The sequence below is a fragment of the Anolis sagrei genome, chromosome 4, assembly GCF_037176765.1.
Source record: "Anolis sagrei isolate rAnoSag1 chromosome 4, rAnoSag1.mat, whole genome shotgun sequence".
Classification (NCBI taxonomy): Eukaryota; Metazoa; Chordata; class Lepidosauria; order Squamata; family Dactyloidae; genus Anolis; species Anolis sagrei.
In genome coordinates this window covers 220,568,162-220,579,622 of record NC_090024.1, presented here as the reverse complement: position 1 = coordinate 220,579,622, position 11,461 = coordinate 220,568,162, and positions in this window count along the sequence as shown.

Sequence of the window (11,461 nt, the reverse complement as noted above, 5' to 3'; positions counted from 1 at the left end):
AATATTCCATAATACTATATACAGTACAGTGTGTTGTCCTTTCTGTGTGACTGCACACAGAATGAAGTTCTGGATGCAGTTGGACTATGAGGAGGGAAAAGATCACTACTGGAATTTGATTTCTCCTTTGATCTTCCAGTCAAGAAAATAGAATAGTATAAACATGGGCTTTTCTTTCAGCTGTGGACCAACATGGCTTCTCTGGAATTTACCCCTTTCTCCAATTTATGCATACATTTCCACAATGTCATTTTAACAGTGGCATCATTTAGCAGCCTGTTATACGTATTAGACAACTTCTTCCTTCATCTTTCATCACATGGAAGTCTTTTGCAAATCTGTTGCTAAATCCTGTCCACTAACATTGCAGCCAACTGACGTCATACACAAAAGGGGTTTTGCGCACATTTCATGTAATATGCTAGGTTGAGATTTAATTTTGTTTGTTTTTATTCTTTTTAATCTGTGCCTAGTTTGAATTACTAATTACTAACGACAAAATTATCGATTTTGAAGGGACCATAAGGGCCATTGGTTTCAACCCCTGCCTTGTAGGAACAGTCAGCTAAACTACTCCTGAAAGATGGCCATTCAACTCCAATTGTCAGTAAATCTCCCCACATTGTCAGCACTCCTACGATTGTGAGGAAGTGGTTTTTTTCTTATGTCTGCTTCATGTAAATGTACTTGTTTCTGCTTTTTAACTTCCTCTAGTTACTTATGTTTTAGTCTAGCACATTGTATGAGTGGTAGATTCTCTTTTTACTTACAAGGTTTTTAAAGCCACTCTCTATTGTAGAGATCCCATTTGTGAAGGAATCTAGTGATCCAGGAAAAGGTTACTTCAGAGGACGACCTTTACAAACACAGTGACAATCAGCGTAGGTGTGTCCAATCACTCACATCCTTTCTTTTTCAGAATGTTTCTGCCTTCTTCCCCATTTCCCTTCTTCCTCTCTTCTACTTCCTATTTATTTTAAAAGAAAATTATTCCTAGGGCATTAGCAGAAAAGCAATAGCACCCACCTTCTCCAAAAGCAGAAGGCTGCCCACATACACATACCAATACACTTGAACTTGTTTGAAGCTCCGAGATTAGGAAAGGAAGGGGAAAATGTCATTTGAAGCTTTCTTCCACTTAAGTTGTCAGGTTAACTATCATGGTTGTATGTGGGTTGATCTTTCCAAGTACAGGAACCTGCTGCTTTTGCACAAAGGTGCTAGAGATGCTTTTAAAAAATTCTCTAGCGGTCTAGTCTTAAAGCAATACATTATAATGATACTATTTGAATATTTGCTTCCTTACACTGTAGGTAGGTAAAGTGTGTCATGTGGGCCCCATGGAACCCCTAGTCCTGCTTTTGTGGCTACTGGATCTACCCAAGAGAAGAAATGTTTCTGCAATTTTCCCCCAAAAATGTTGGTTTTAAAACAGTCAATCAAAATGACCCCAAATTCCATCTAGAATACCAGAAAGGCCCCAAACATGGTGAAAATGTCCCATGTCATCTAGAGCACCACTTCTTAAATGGTGAATCCCGACCCCAAATGGTATCCCCTTAGCTCAATGTTGGGGTTCTGAAAATTTTGGCAACAGTAAAAGGTTTCTGAACATCACCTACTGACTGTTTTAGACATTTACACAAATCTGTTGTTCAGTGTTTACAGTGGACTCTGCAGAAAATTCTTCAGCTTTACTTCATAAAATGGAAAATCAGCATGTTAGCAAGTCTTACAAATACTGATTTTTTACCAGTAAATGTCTGTTTTTTATACCTGTTTTATATGTCTCTGTACCTGGGATCACATAAAATTTCTTGGGCAAAAGGGGTCCCAAGTGGAAAAGTTTAAGAAACTCCAATCTAGAGAGCTTTTAGGGGCAAAAATATTTTTTGCATGAATGCGTGTGGTAGTGATTGCAACTCTCCAAGGATTCCTGGGTTATTAATGCATGTCCCTGCCTTTCACAGTGTGCCCCCACCCAACCATATTCCAAAATTATTAGCAACACTCAATCTTACATGGCTTGAAGCACTGTAGACCATCTGTAGAGGAAAGTGTGCATATTTGTAGACCTATCCTGAGGAAACAAACTTGGGAATAGCACTGTTATAATTTACTAATTTTAGGACTCTCCTCTTTAAAAAAAATAGAACAGAAATAAAGAAACAAGGGATAGATGGAGACACAAAAGGTGACCGAATAAAGAATACAGTAATCTGGAAACATTCAGGGTTGGGATTGAGAGGACTGGATACAAAAACACCTAATGTTGCAATGTACATCAAAAACAAGGCAGCTGTGAATGAGCCAGAATTTATTTACTTCTATTGGAGGTTAAAAAAAAAGTTTGGAGACTGTTGAGAGTCAGGGAAAGTGACAAGAAGCAACAATAAAGGATGGAGCACAAATCATGTGTCCGGATAAGCCTTGCATCTTCCTCTCTGCAACTGTTCATCAAAGAAGGTGACAATACGCATGCAGTTAAGAGTGTGCAAAGTGGGCACAGTCAGTCTGGATCCTGGATGTTCAAGCCCTTTGCTGCTGGTTCTTTAGGTTCCCAAACTGAAATAGCACAGAGAAAAGTGCCTTGAAATCACACATCCTCCTGGTTTCTTGAGCCACCCAAAATTATTTCCAGTCTAATTTAACAAAAATGCGATCCTCCTACACTACCCTGAAGCATTCTCATCCCATGACCTTCCTTGAACACGGTACTAATCTTTCCCCATCACCAGCAATGTGCTGATTCTTGCTGACCCAGGAAGGGCATCTGTACATTCTGCTTCTGTAGCTAAAGCAAAATATGCAGAACCTACAGTTTATCAGAATTAATTCCCCTGGATTATGTAGTTTATGAGAAAAAATATGCTGTCATCTAAAAGGGAAAAGCATATAGTAGTCCTTCAGTTTGTTAAATATGCATATATTTTTAATTTCCTTTAAATCTTGAAGAAGTGACACAACAAAGCTGTACATTTTTGTTTCTGTTCTTTCAAAATAGATAGAATTCTTGAGAAAGTTGCAAACCAGTCAGTGAGATAAAGTCTAGAAATAGGAATGTTGTAGTTTAGGCCACATCCCATTTTCATGCCAAATCATTTATGGCCACTACACCCCCCCCCCCCGGCCTTTTTTTTTTGCCATGTCAGGAGAGACTTGAGAAACTGCAAGTCGCTTCTAGTGTGAGAGAATTGGCCGTCTGCAAGGACGCTGCCCAGGGGACACCCAGATGTTTTACCATCCTTGTGGGAGGCTTCTCTCATGTCCCCACATGGGGAGCTGGAGCTGACAGAGGGAGTTCATCCGCATTCTCCCCGGATTCGAACCTGCGATGTGTCGGTCTTCAGTCCTGCTGGCACAGGGGTTTAACCCACTGCACTACCGGGGGCTCCTGTAAACAACCCTGTAAACAGCCCTGTAACGCAGGTTCGTTTTTTTGCCTAAATTAAAATTCCCTCGCGAGTTCAGAATTTATTATCATACTATACCACACTTCAAGGCTGCTGTCTCAAACTCATTTACCAAGAATGAGTTTGCTTCTTTTAAATCAGAAGATCTTATTATTATTAGCTATGGATTGTGAGTAAACTTACAATAGAACCTATGAAAAATGCAGAAGGTTGCATTTGCCTGATGAATCTCAGTCCCTGTCCACGCAGCTGTATAAAATCCATATTGAACTGGAATATATGGCAGTGTGGACTCAGATAATCCAGTTCAAAGCAGATATTGTGAATTGTCTGCCTTGGTATTCTGGGTTATATGGCTGTGTGGAAGGGCCCTCAGACAGTGAGCTGGAGTTCTAGCAAACCATGTGTTTCTTCCACCAGTATTTGGAGGGCCATCATCAATAGCCCTTGCCCAATGTGATGTGCTGCCACATTTTTTCATTTTCTGACAAATGCTGAAGTGGGAAAACAATCAGGAAGCCCAATGCCTAAGTTTGATGTTTTTCAACAGAGGGATGCAATGTGCAGGATACTATTCGGTCACTATAGTTCAGCTCTGGTGCAACTAGAAATCCCAATACATTGCTATGGCAGAAAAGCAGGGCTTAGAAAGTAGACCATATGCAGATCTAGGGATTTTTTTTGTGTTAGAACCCCCAGCATCCCCCGCTTAACATGGCCAGGGTGATTCTAGAAGCTATCGTCCAAACAGTAACTTCTCTGAGTTCAGACCAAAGTTAGGATTTTGTATAAACCAGTTTCCCATACTGAGCACAGCAGGCAAAGATGGTTTGTTTTTACAAGCTTTTGGTTTTGTTTGCTGACTTGTTATGCCTGCTCTATAAATATGAAATTTGTAAAACTTAACTCCCCCCCCCCCATGCATTTCATACACACATGCACAATATATAATATAGATTCCCTCCCCTCTAAAATTCAAAGATATTAAAGTACAGTATCCCCAAGTTAAAACTGCTTCCTGGGTAGCCAGTCAAATGTTAGCTAAGTAAAGCCTCCTGAACAAATGGGCAGAAATATATTGATTAAATAGAACAAAAAGTCTGGAGAAAAGCGAGGGAGAGACTGCTCCTGCCTCCATTGGAAGGGTTTTCTACAATTTGTTAACAATGACAAAGAAGGTTGTGCAATTATTAAGCATATATCTGATGATAATAGAACTGAGAAAAGCATCTCTCCTAAAGTTCCCAAAGTAGAGGCAGGAGGACATGAGAGAACACACTCCTTCAAATCACATTGACCCAAGTCATATAGGGTTTTATATCTCTTTGAACTGAACATATTGAGGATTTCCCTACCTGTTTTATGATGTGATTATTTGATTATATTTTTCAGTTAATAACTACTGCGTGTTTGGTAGAAAAGCAGAATTTAACAAGTAATTTTAAATAAAAAGCTGTCGTAAGAAAATTAAAATCACTATTTTGTTTCTGTGTACCTGGAAGGAAACCTCACCAAACACTGCCATTTAAGTCCAGATAATCTGCTTTGAACTGGATTGTAATGCAGTGTAGACTCATATAATTCAATTGAAAGCAGATAATGTGGATTTCATATGGCAGTATAAATGGGGCCTGGGATTACTGGCTTCATGCATCGTGTTGGCCAATAGCGATAGAAACAACGCTAAAATATATTCCTGACATTGACAGAATTTTGGTTTTGGGTGTCGAGAAACCCTGATGAGAGGGATTTCTGACTGACAAGGATCTATTTTAGTTTGGAGCTTACTCTGTGCAAAATGTGTATATTGGGGAGGGCAGGATATAGGAGCAGCTGTCCAGAAAAAGCTGTTTCCTATGTAGAAATTACAATTTTCTGTGCATTTAAAAACATGCAGATTTTGTGCATAATAAGCACTGAATTGTAAATATGCTTCAAAAACTGCATATTTGCTAAGATTTCCCCATATGAGAAGAAAATAGCTAAAAAAACATTGAATAATTAAATGCCTGTTTATGCAGTCTTTATATATGTGTTGGCTCTCTATGTAGAATATATGTAGTAGTCCTTTTTCTTACAACTGTACGGCTTAGAAGATTTCAACCAAGTTCTTACAGAAAACATTTCAACAACAGAACTGAAACAAAGTGATTTAATTCCATAAGCCAGGTGAAGGCTCACAGAAGATACTTAACTCATTTACTATCTTGACTTTTGAAGGGAAAACAGGAAACACCTTGAAGTTTGAGTGTCCGGGAAGTTGATATGATGTCAGAACTGTCCTATGAGAGACTGGCATCCTTTCAATACTTATCTCTCCACCCTTTGGCTAAGCCCTGTTTAGCAAAAGGTTTTATGATCCTATCAAAAAGGATATTTCTTTTATTTTTGTCACAGGCAAGCCCTTGGTATTACTCCCCCCCCCCACCGCCCCCTTCCATAATTGGGAATTGTTTCCTGAAGGAAAACAAATTGAACAAACAGCAACAAAGACCGGTAACTAATATTGAAAAGAAAACACTGTATCTTCAAAAGGAAGCTTTTCCTTCCCCACGCCCAAAATAACTTTGACAGGAAGGAGGGACAGAGGAAGCCATCTCTGTGCATGAAAACTTGGGAAAGGAGGGGATACTTTTAAGCTCTGCATTGTATGATCAAAGCTACTGTTTTTGGGTTCCAGCAATCCCCAGTGACCATGCTACTTAGAGGATTATGTGAGTTTCAGCTTGAAAAAAAATCAAGTTCTGTACCAAAGACAATTCTGTAAAGGCACTGATTTTCAAATCCTAGAAATAGGTCATGCTGCCTTACCCAGAACCAACATCCTTGCAGACGGCCAGTTCTCTCACATTAGAAGTGACTTGCAGTTTCTCAAGTCACTACTGACACGACAAAAACAAAAAAATAAACAAAAAAAAACCCAGAACCACGATTCTAAAAGACAGTGTTATAAAGTAAAAGAAGCAGAGAGAAAGGAAAATGAGAAAGAGCATCAGGGCTGGTTAAGAAGGTGGGGGTGCCTCATGTAACAGATGCTAACTTGGGGTGAAAGATAGGAAGACAATGGAAAGGCAGCAGCATGTGCCATAGGACCAGGTTTACAACTCGGTTACCAGCAGGTATGATGAAGATCTCATTGATATAAGAGTCAGCCACCCGTCCGGTATCAGGTTTCACCAGATATTGCTCCACCTTGTTTCCAAAAGGAAACAAATAGCCATCATGACTAGAAAAGTTTATAATCCACAAAATTATGTCATATGGTGGCAGTCATCTTGAATTTATTTATTTATTTATTTATTTGCCAGCACGGGGACACAAGGCGGATTACAATGGCACATACACAGTGCCTCAAAACAACAAATTAACCTAAAAATAGTTTAAAATTACAACATATTAGACATGATTAAAATGCACTCAAAGTTAAATAATTCCATAATTTAAGTACCATATGCACTGCATTTGTACATCCTTTTGTCTGTTCAGTTTTTCACCATTCACCTTCGTTGGATGACCTACCATTGTGGGATAAGGAGAAAAATGCCATCTTACCTTATGTTATTTAAAAGCATCTGCAGCTATGGTCCCGTCCACATAGTCATATAACCCAGAATATGAAGGCAGAAAATTCCACAATATCTGCTTTGAACTGGTTCATATGAGTTCAGACTGCCATATATTCCTGTGCAAAGCAGATAATGTGGGATTTTATTTAGCTGTGTGGAAGGGGCCTCTGCTGATCATAAAACAAATTCCAAAGTCCTTATTGTGCAAATACCTTCATTTTGTTATTGTGCCTTCTACACTGCCATATAATCTAAATTATCAAAGCAGACAATCCACATTATCTGCTTTGAACTGGATTATATGAGTATACACAGCCATATAATCCAGTTCAGATAGTCTGGATTTTATATGGCAGTGTAGTAGGAGCCCTAGTTCCATGAAAATAAGATATCGCAAGGGAAAAGTGAATAGAGAGGTTTTACTCGCTCTTCTCTATTAGATGGGCTAAGAAAGATATTGTCAGGACAATATATTACTCATCCTTGTATCAGGTTTCCATATTTTGATACATGACTGGAGGTCTGATTTTTGCTTCTATCATGTTTAAGACAATACATTGGTGAATAGTTTTGATTACTGTCTGTTGCACCTACACCAAATAAGTGTTGATGCTCTAGGCTATCTTGGATAACAAAATCAAAATTGACGCAAATCTGTCCATGCAGGCTGCCATGTTTATAAAGGAAGATGCTCAGCCTGTATTATTTTCAGCTGTTGAATGGATAATTGAGCAGCAAACCATGACAAGCTAATTCCCTAAATCTGATTCTTACTTCAGTTTGGGATGAGAGACTAATCAAAGCAATGAGCTCGGGGGAGGATTATGAAATGTCATAAAAGTTTGGCTCTTGTGTTGTATTAATCTCCAAAATAGCAATTAAATACTATACATCAATACTAAACAGATGTTCTTTGTTGAAAGAAGCATCATGAGAGAGATGGAAAGATAGTGGCAAAAAGCTCTCTTTCCAATTCTTCTTTTATGAAGTTTAGAAAGAGGAATTAATGGCTCTTAAGCAGAAGAGTTTGAGATGTGAGAGACCAAAGAACAGGATAACAACTCACTTTGCATTCTTTCTGGCTTCCAGCAGAGGTGATAATTATCCTCTTGAGCAAGCTTGGCATGGTAGATACTTGACACACTCTTATGCCTTTGATTACCAAGCACTCGCTTGACTCTATATGTGCATTTTAATAAGACCTGTTTTGTTTCACCTTTGCTTTTTTCTGAATACACACAAACTCCCCTGATTTGTTTTTAGATATGTTATCCTGCCTACAACAAATGAGTGCTATCTTGACCAATTCAGAAAATGGACCAAAACTTAAGAGTATGCATTCTTGAAAGACATGTGCAAAACTATCATTCATATGGGGATTTTCTGGGCTTCATATATAGGCTTCCCCTCCCACACAAACTATGTCTGTGTAAGGACAAGCGTACAGAAACTGATTATAACATGTGATATCTTCACATGTTATGCCCAAACACTTTCCATGTAAGGCAAAGCAGTTTTTCAAATTGCCTTCCTGGACAAGAGCACAGTAGGTTCAAGCATTACTCACCATGTGCTACCGCACATGGGATCAGAGTGGCAATGCAGCCTAACCCTGCTCCCCTCTATCATTTTACTGAAAAGAAGCTCCTGTTCATGAGGGAATTGCCCATGAGCAAGAATTTTAGGCTGGTTCTACACTGACCATTTAATGTAATTTGAACTGCATTATATGGTTCTATGCTGACCGTATAATGCAGTTCCAATGCAATACGTATATGGTCAGAACCAGCCCTATAAGTTCTTGACAATGTGGAAAGGGATCTTGGTTGCATGGAACAACAACAACAACAACAACATCACTTTATTTATATTCTGCCCTTCTCCCCATGGGGACTCAGAGCATATTACAGTGTAAGCAGATACTGACAAACATTCAGTGCCTTGTTACAATACAGTGAGACACACAAACGCAAACAAAGGCAAAGGCAAAGGCTTCTCCTTTCATTTCTGGCTTGGAGGTGGTGTTTATCTTTGGCTATGGAGATGTGCTGTTCTCCATTTCCAAGCCAAGGAGCCTGCGTTGTCATCTCCTGGTCATGTGACTGGCATGACTGCTTGGAGCGTCTTATGACTTTCCCGCCGAATCAGTACCTATTTATCTATTCACATTTGCACGTTTTTTTTTTTTTAAATAATTTTTATTAAATTTTTCACAAATCCACACAAGGAAAGAGGGGGAACAATAAACAAGAAGATAGAACAGTAGGAAAGGGAAAGGTACATAAAAAACACAACCAATACATAACAAACATCTAATACAAACAATAAAACTACCTAAACTATTCTAAAATGACTTCCACTCCAGCCTCAGGATCTTCTCAAAGTATTTCTTCACCTTAATGTCTATTCTCATCCCATTGTTTTTCCAGCTTTCTTTTCATAATCATATATGGGGGACCAATCTGTCCTCCTTAAAACTTTTCCATTATTTCTTCTCAACAAAAAAGTTAGTTCATCCATGTCTCTTATTTCTTTAATTTTCTTCCACCATTCTTCAATACTCGTGACGTCACCATTCTTCCAATATTTGGCAAAAACCATCCTAGCCGCCGTTGTGCAATAAGTAAATAATTTATCTCCATTCTCATCCAATTTAAGATCAGAATCTGTAAATCCCAGAAGGTAATATTCGGGTTTCTTCTTAAAACTTTTCTTTAATATTTTTTGCATCTCCTCGTGGATAATAGACCAGAACTTAGATGTCTCTTTACATGTCCACCACATGTGGTAAAAAGTGCCTACTTGCTCGCTACATTTCCAGCACTTATCTGATACATTTTGATACATATGGCTAAGTTTGCTCGGGGTCAAATACCACCTATAAAACATTTTATACCAATTTTCTTTTAAGTCCATAGCATATGTATATTTTAATTTTTTATTCCATATCGTTTCCCATTCCCCAAAGTGAATGGGCCTTCTTATATTTTCCGCCCATTTAATCATAGAGGCTTTCACCTGTTCTGTTTCTGTCATCCACTGAAGCAATTTATTATATAATATTGTAACCGTCTTCTTTTGTGTTTTTAATATTCTATCCCATGTATTCTCCTTCCAATCAAAACCTATTTTTTGGTCTTGTTTAAAGTATTCTTTAATTTGTAGGTAATTTAACCAAGTTATATTACTATATAAGGTCTTTAATTGTTCAAATGATTTAATCTCCTTTTTCCCTTTCACTAGTATATCCTTATATCTTGGCCATGTCCTCCATCCTAGTAATCTTCTTTGATGTGCCTCCATTGCTGAAATCCATAGTGGTGTTGTTTTATAGAAAAATGCTTTGTATCTCATCCATGTCCGTAATAGGGCGGCTCGCACAAAATGATTACCAAAGTTTTTCTCCTTCATCTCTCTATTATACCATACATACGCGTGCCATCCCACTCTTAAATCATAACCTTCTAAGTTTAGGCACTTTTCTTTATCTAGAGTCATCCAATCCCTAATCCAAGACAGTGCACAGGCCTCATGATATGTCTTCAGATCTGGAAATCCCAATCCTCCTCTCGTTTTCTTATCTATTAAGTTTGTGTAATTGATTCTTGGTCTTTTTCCTTTCCATACAAATTTCATTAAGTCTTTCTTCCACTTTTTAAACAGAGTTTGACTTCTTATCACCGGTATATTTTGAAACAAAAACATGAGTTTTGGTAATACGTTCATTTTTATCAATGCTATTCTGCCCAGAAGAGATAATTTCAACCGGTCCCAGTTCTGCAGATCTTTTTGGACCTTCTTCCAAGCTAATTCATAATTATTCTTCAAGAGTTGTCCATTTCTAGCTGTTATCCAGACTCCTAGATATCTAATTTTCTTAACACCTTCTATTCCAACCTGTTGTTGGATCTTTGTTTGTTTCTCCTTGTTTACATTCTTAAATAAAAGTTTAGTTTTGTTCATATTCATTTTGAAACCTGCCACCTTTCCAAAATCTTCTATTTTATTTATCCAGCTTTGTAAATTTTTCTCTGGGTTTTCAATTGTACCTATTAAGTCATCCGCAAACGCTCGTATTTTATATTCAAATTTACCAACTTTTGCTCCTTTAATCTTTTCATCTTCTCTAATTTTCTTCATCAGGATCTCCACTGCCATAACAAAAATCAATGGAGAGAGTGGGCAACCTTGTCTCGTGCCTTTTGTGATTTCAAATTCTTGAGTCACTTGACCATTCACTTTCACTTTAGCCTTTTGAAATTCATAGATAGCATTAATTGCATTGTTAAATTTCTCTCCCATGTCCAACTCTTGTATCAAAATCTTGAAGAAATCCCAATTCAAATTATCAAATGCTTTCTCAGCGTCTACTGACAAAAGGGCAAATTCTTTCTGATGATTAGTCTCATAATATTCCAAAAGATCTAAAACGTTGCGTATGTTTTCTTTCATGTGTCTATTTGGAAGAAACCCTGTTTGTTC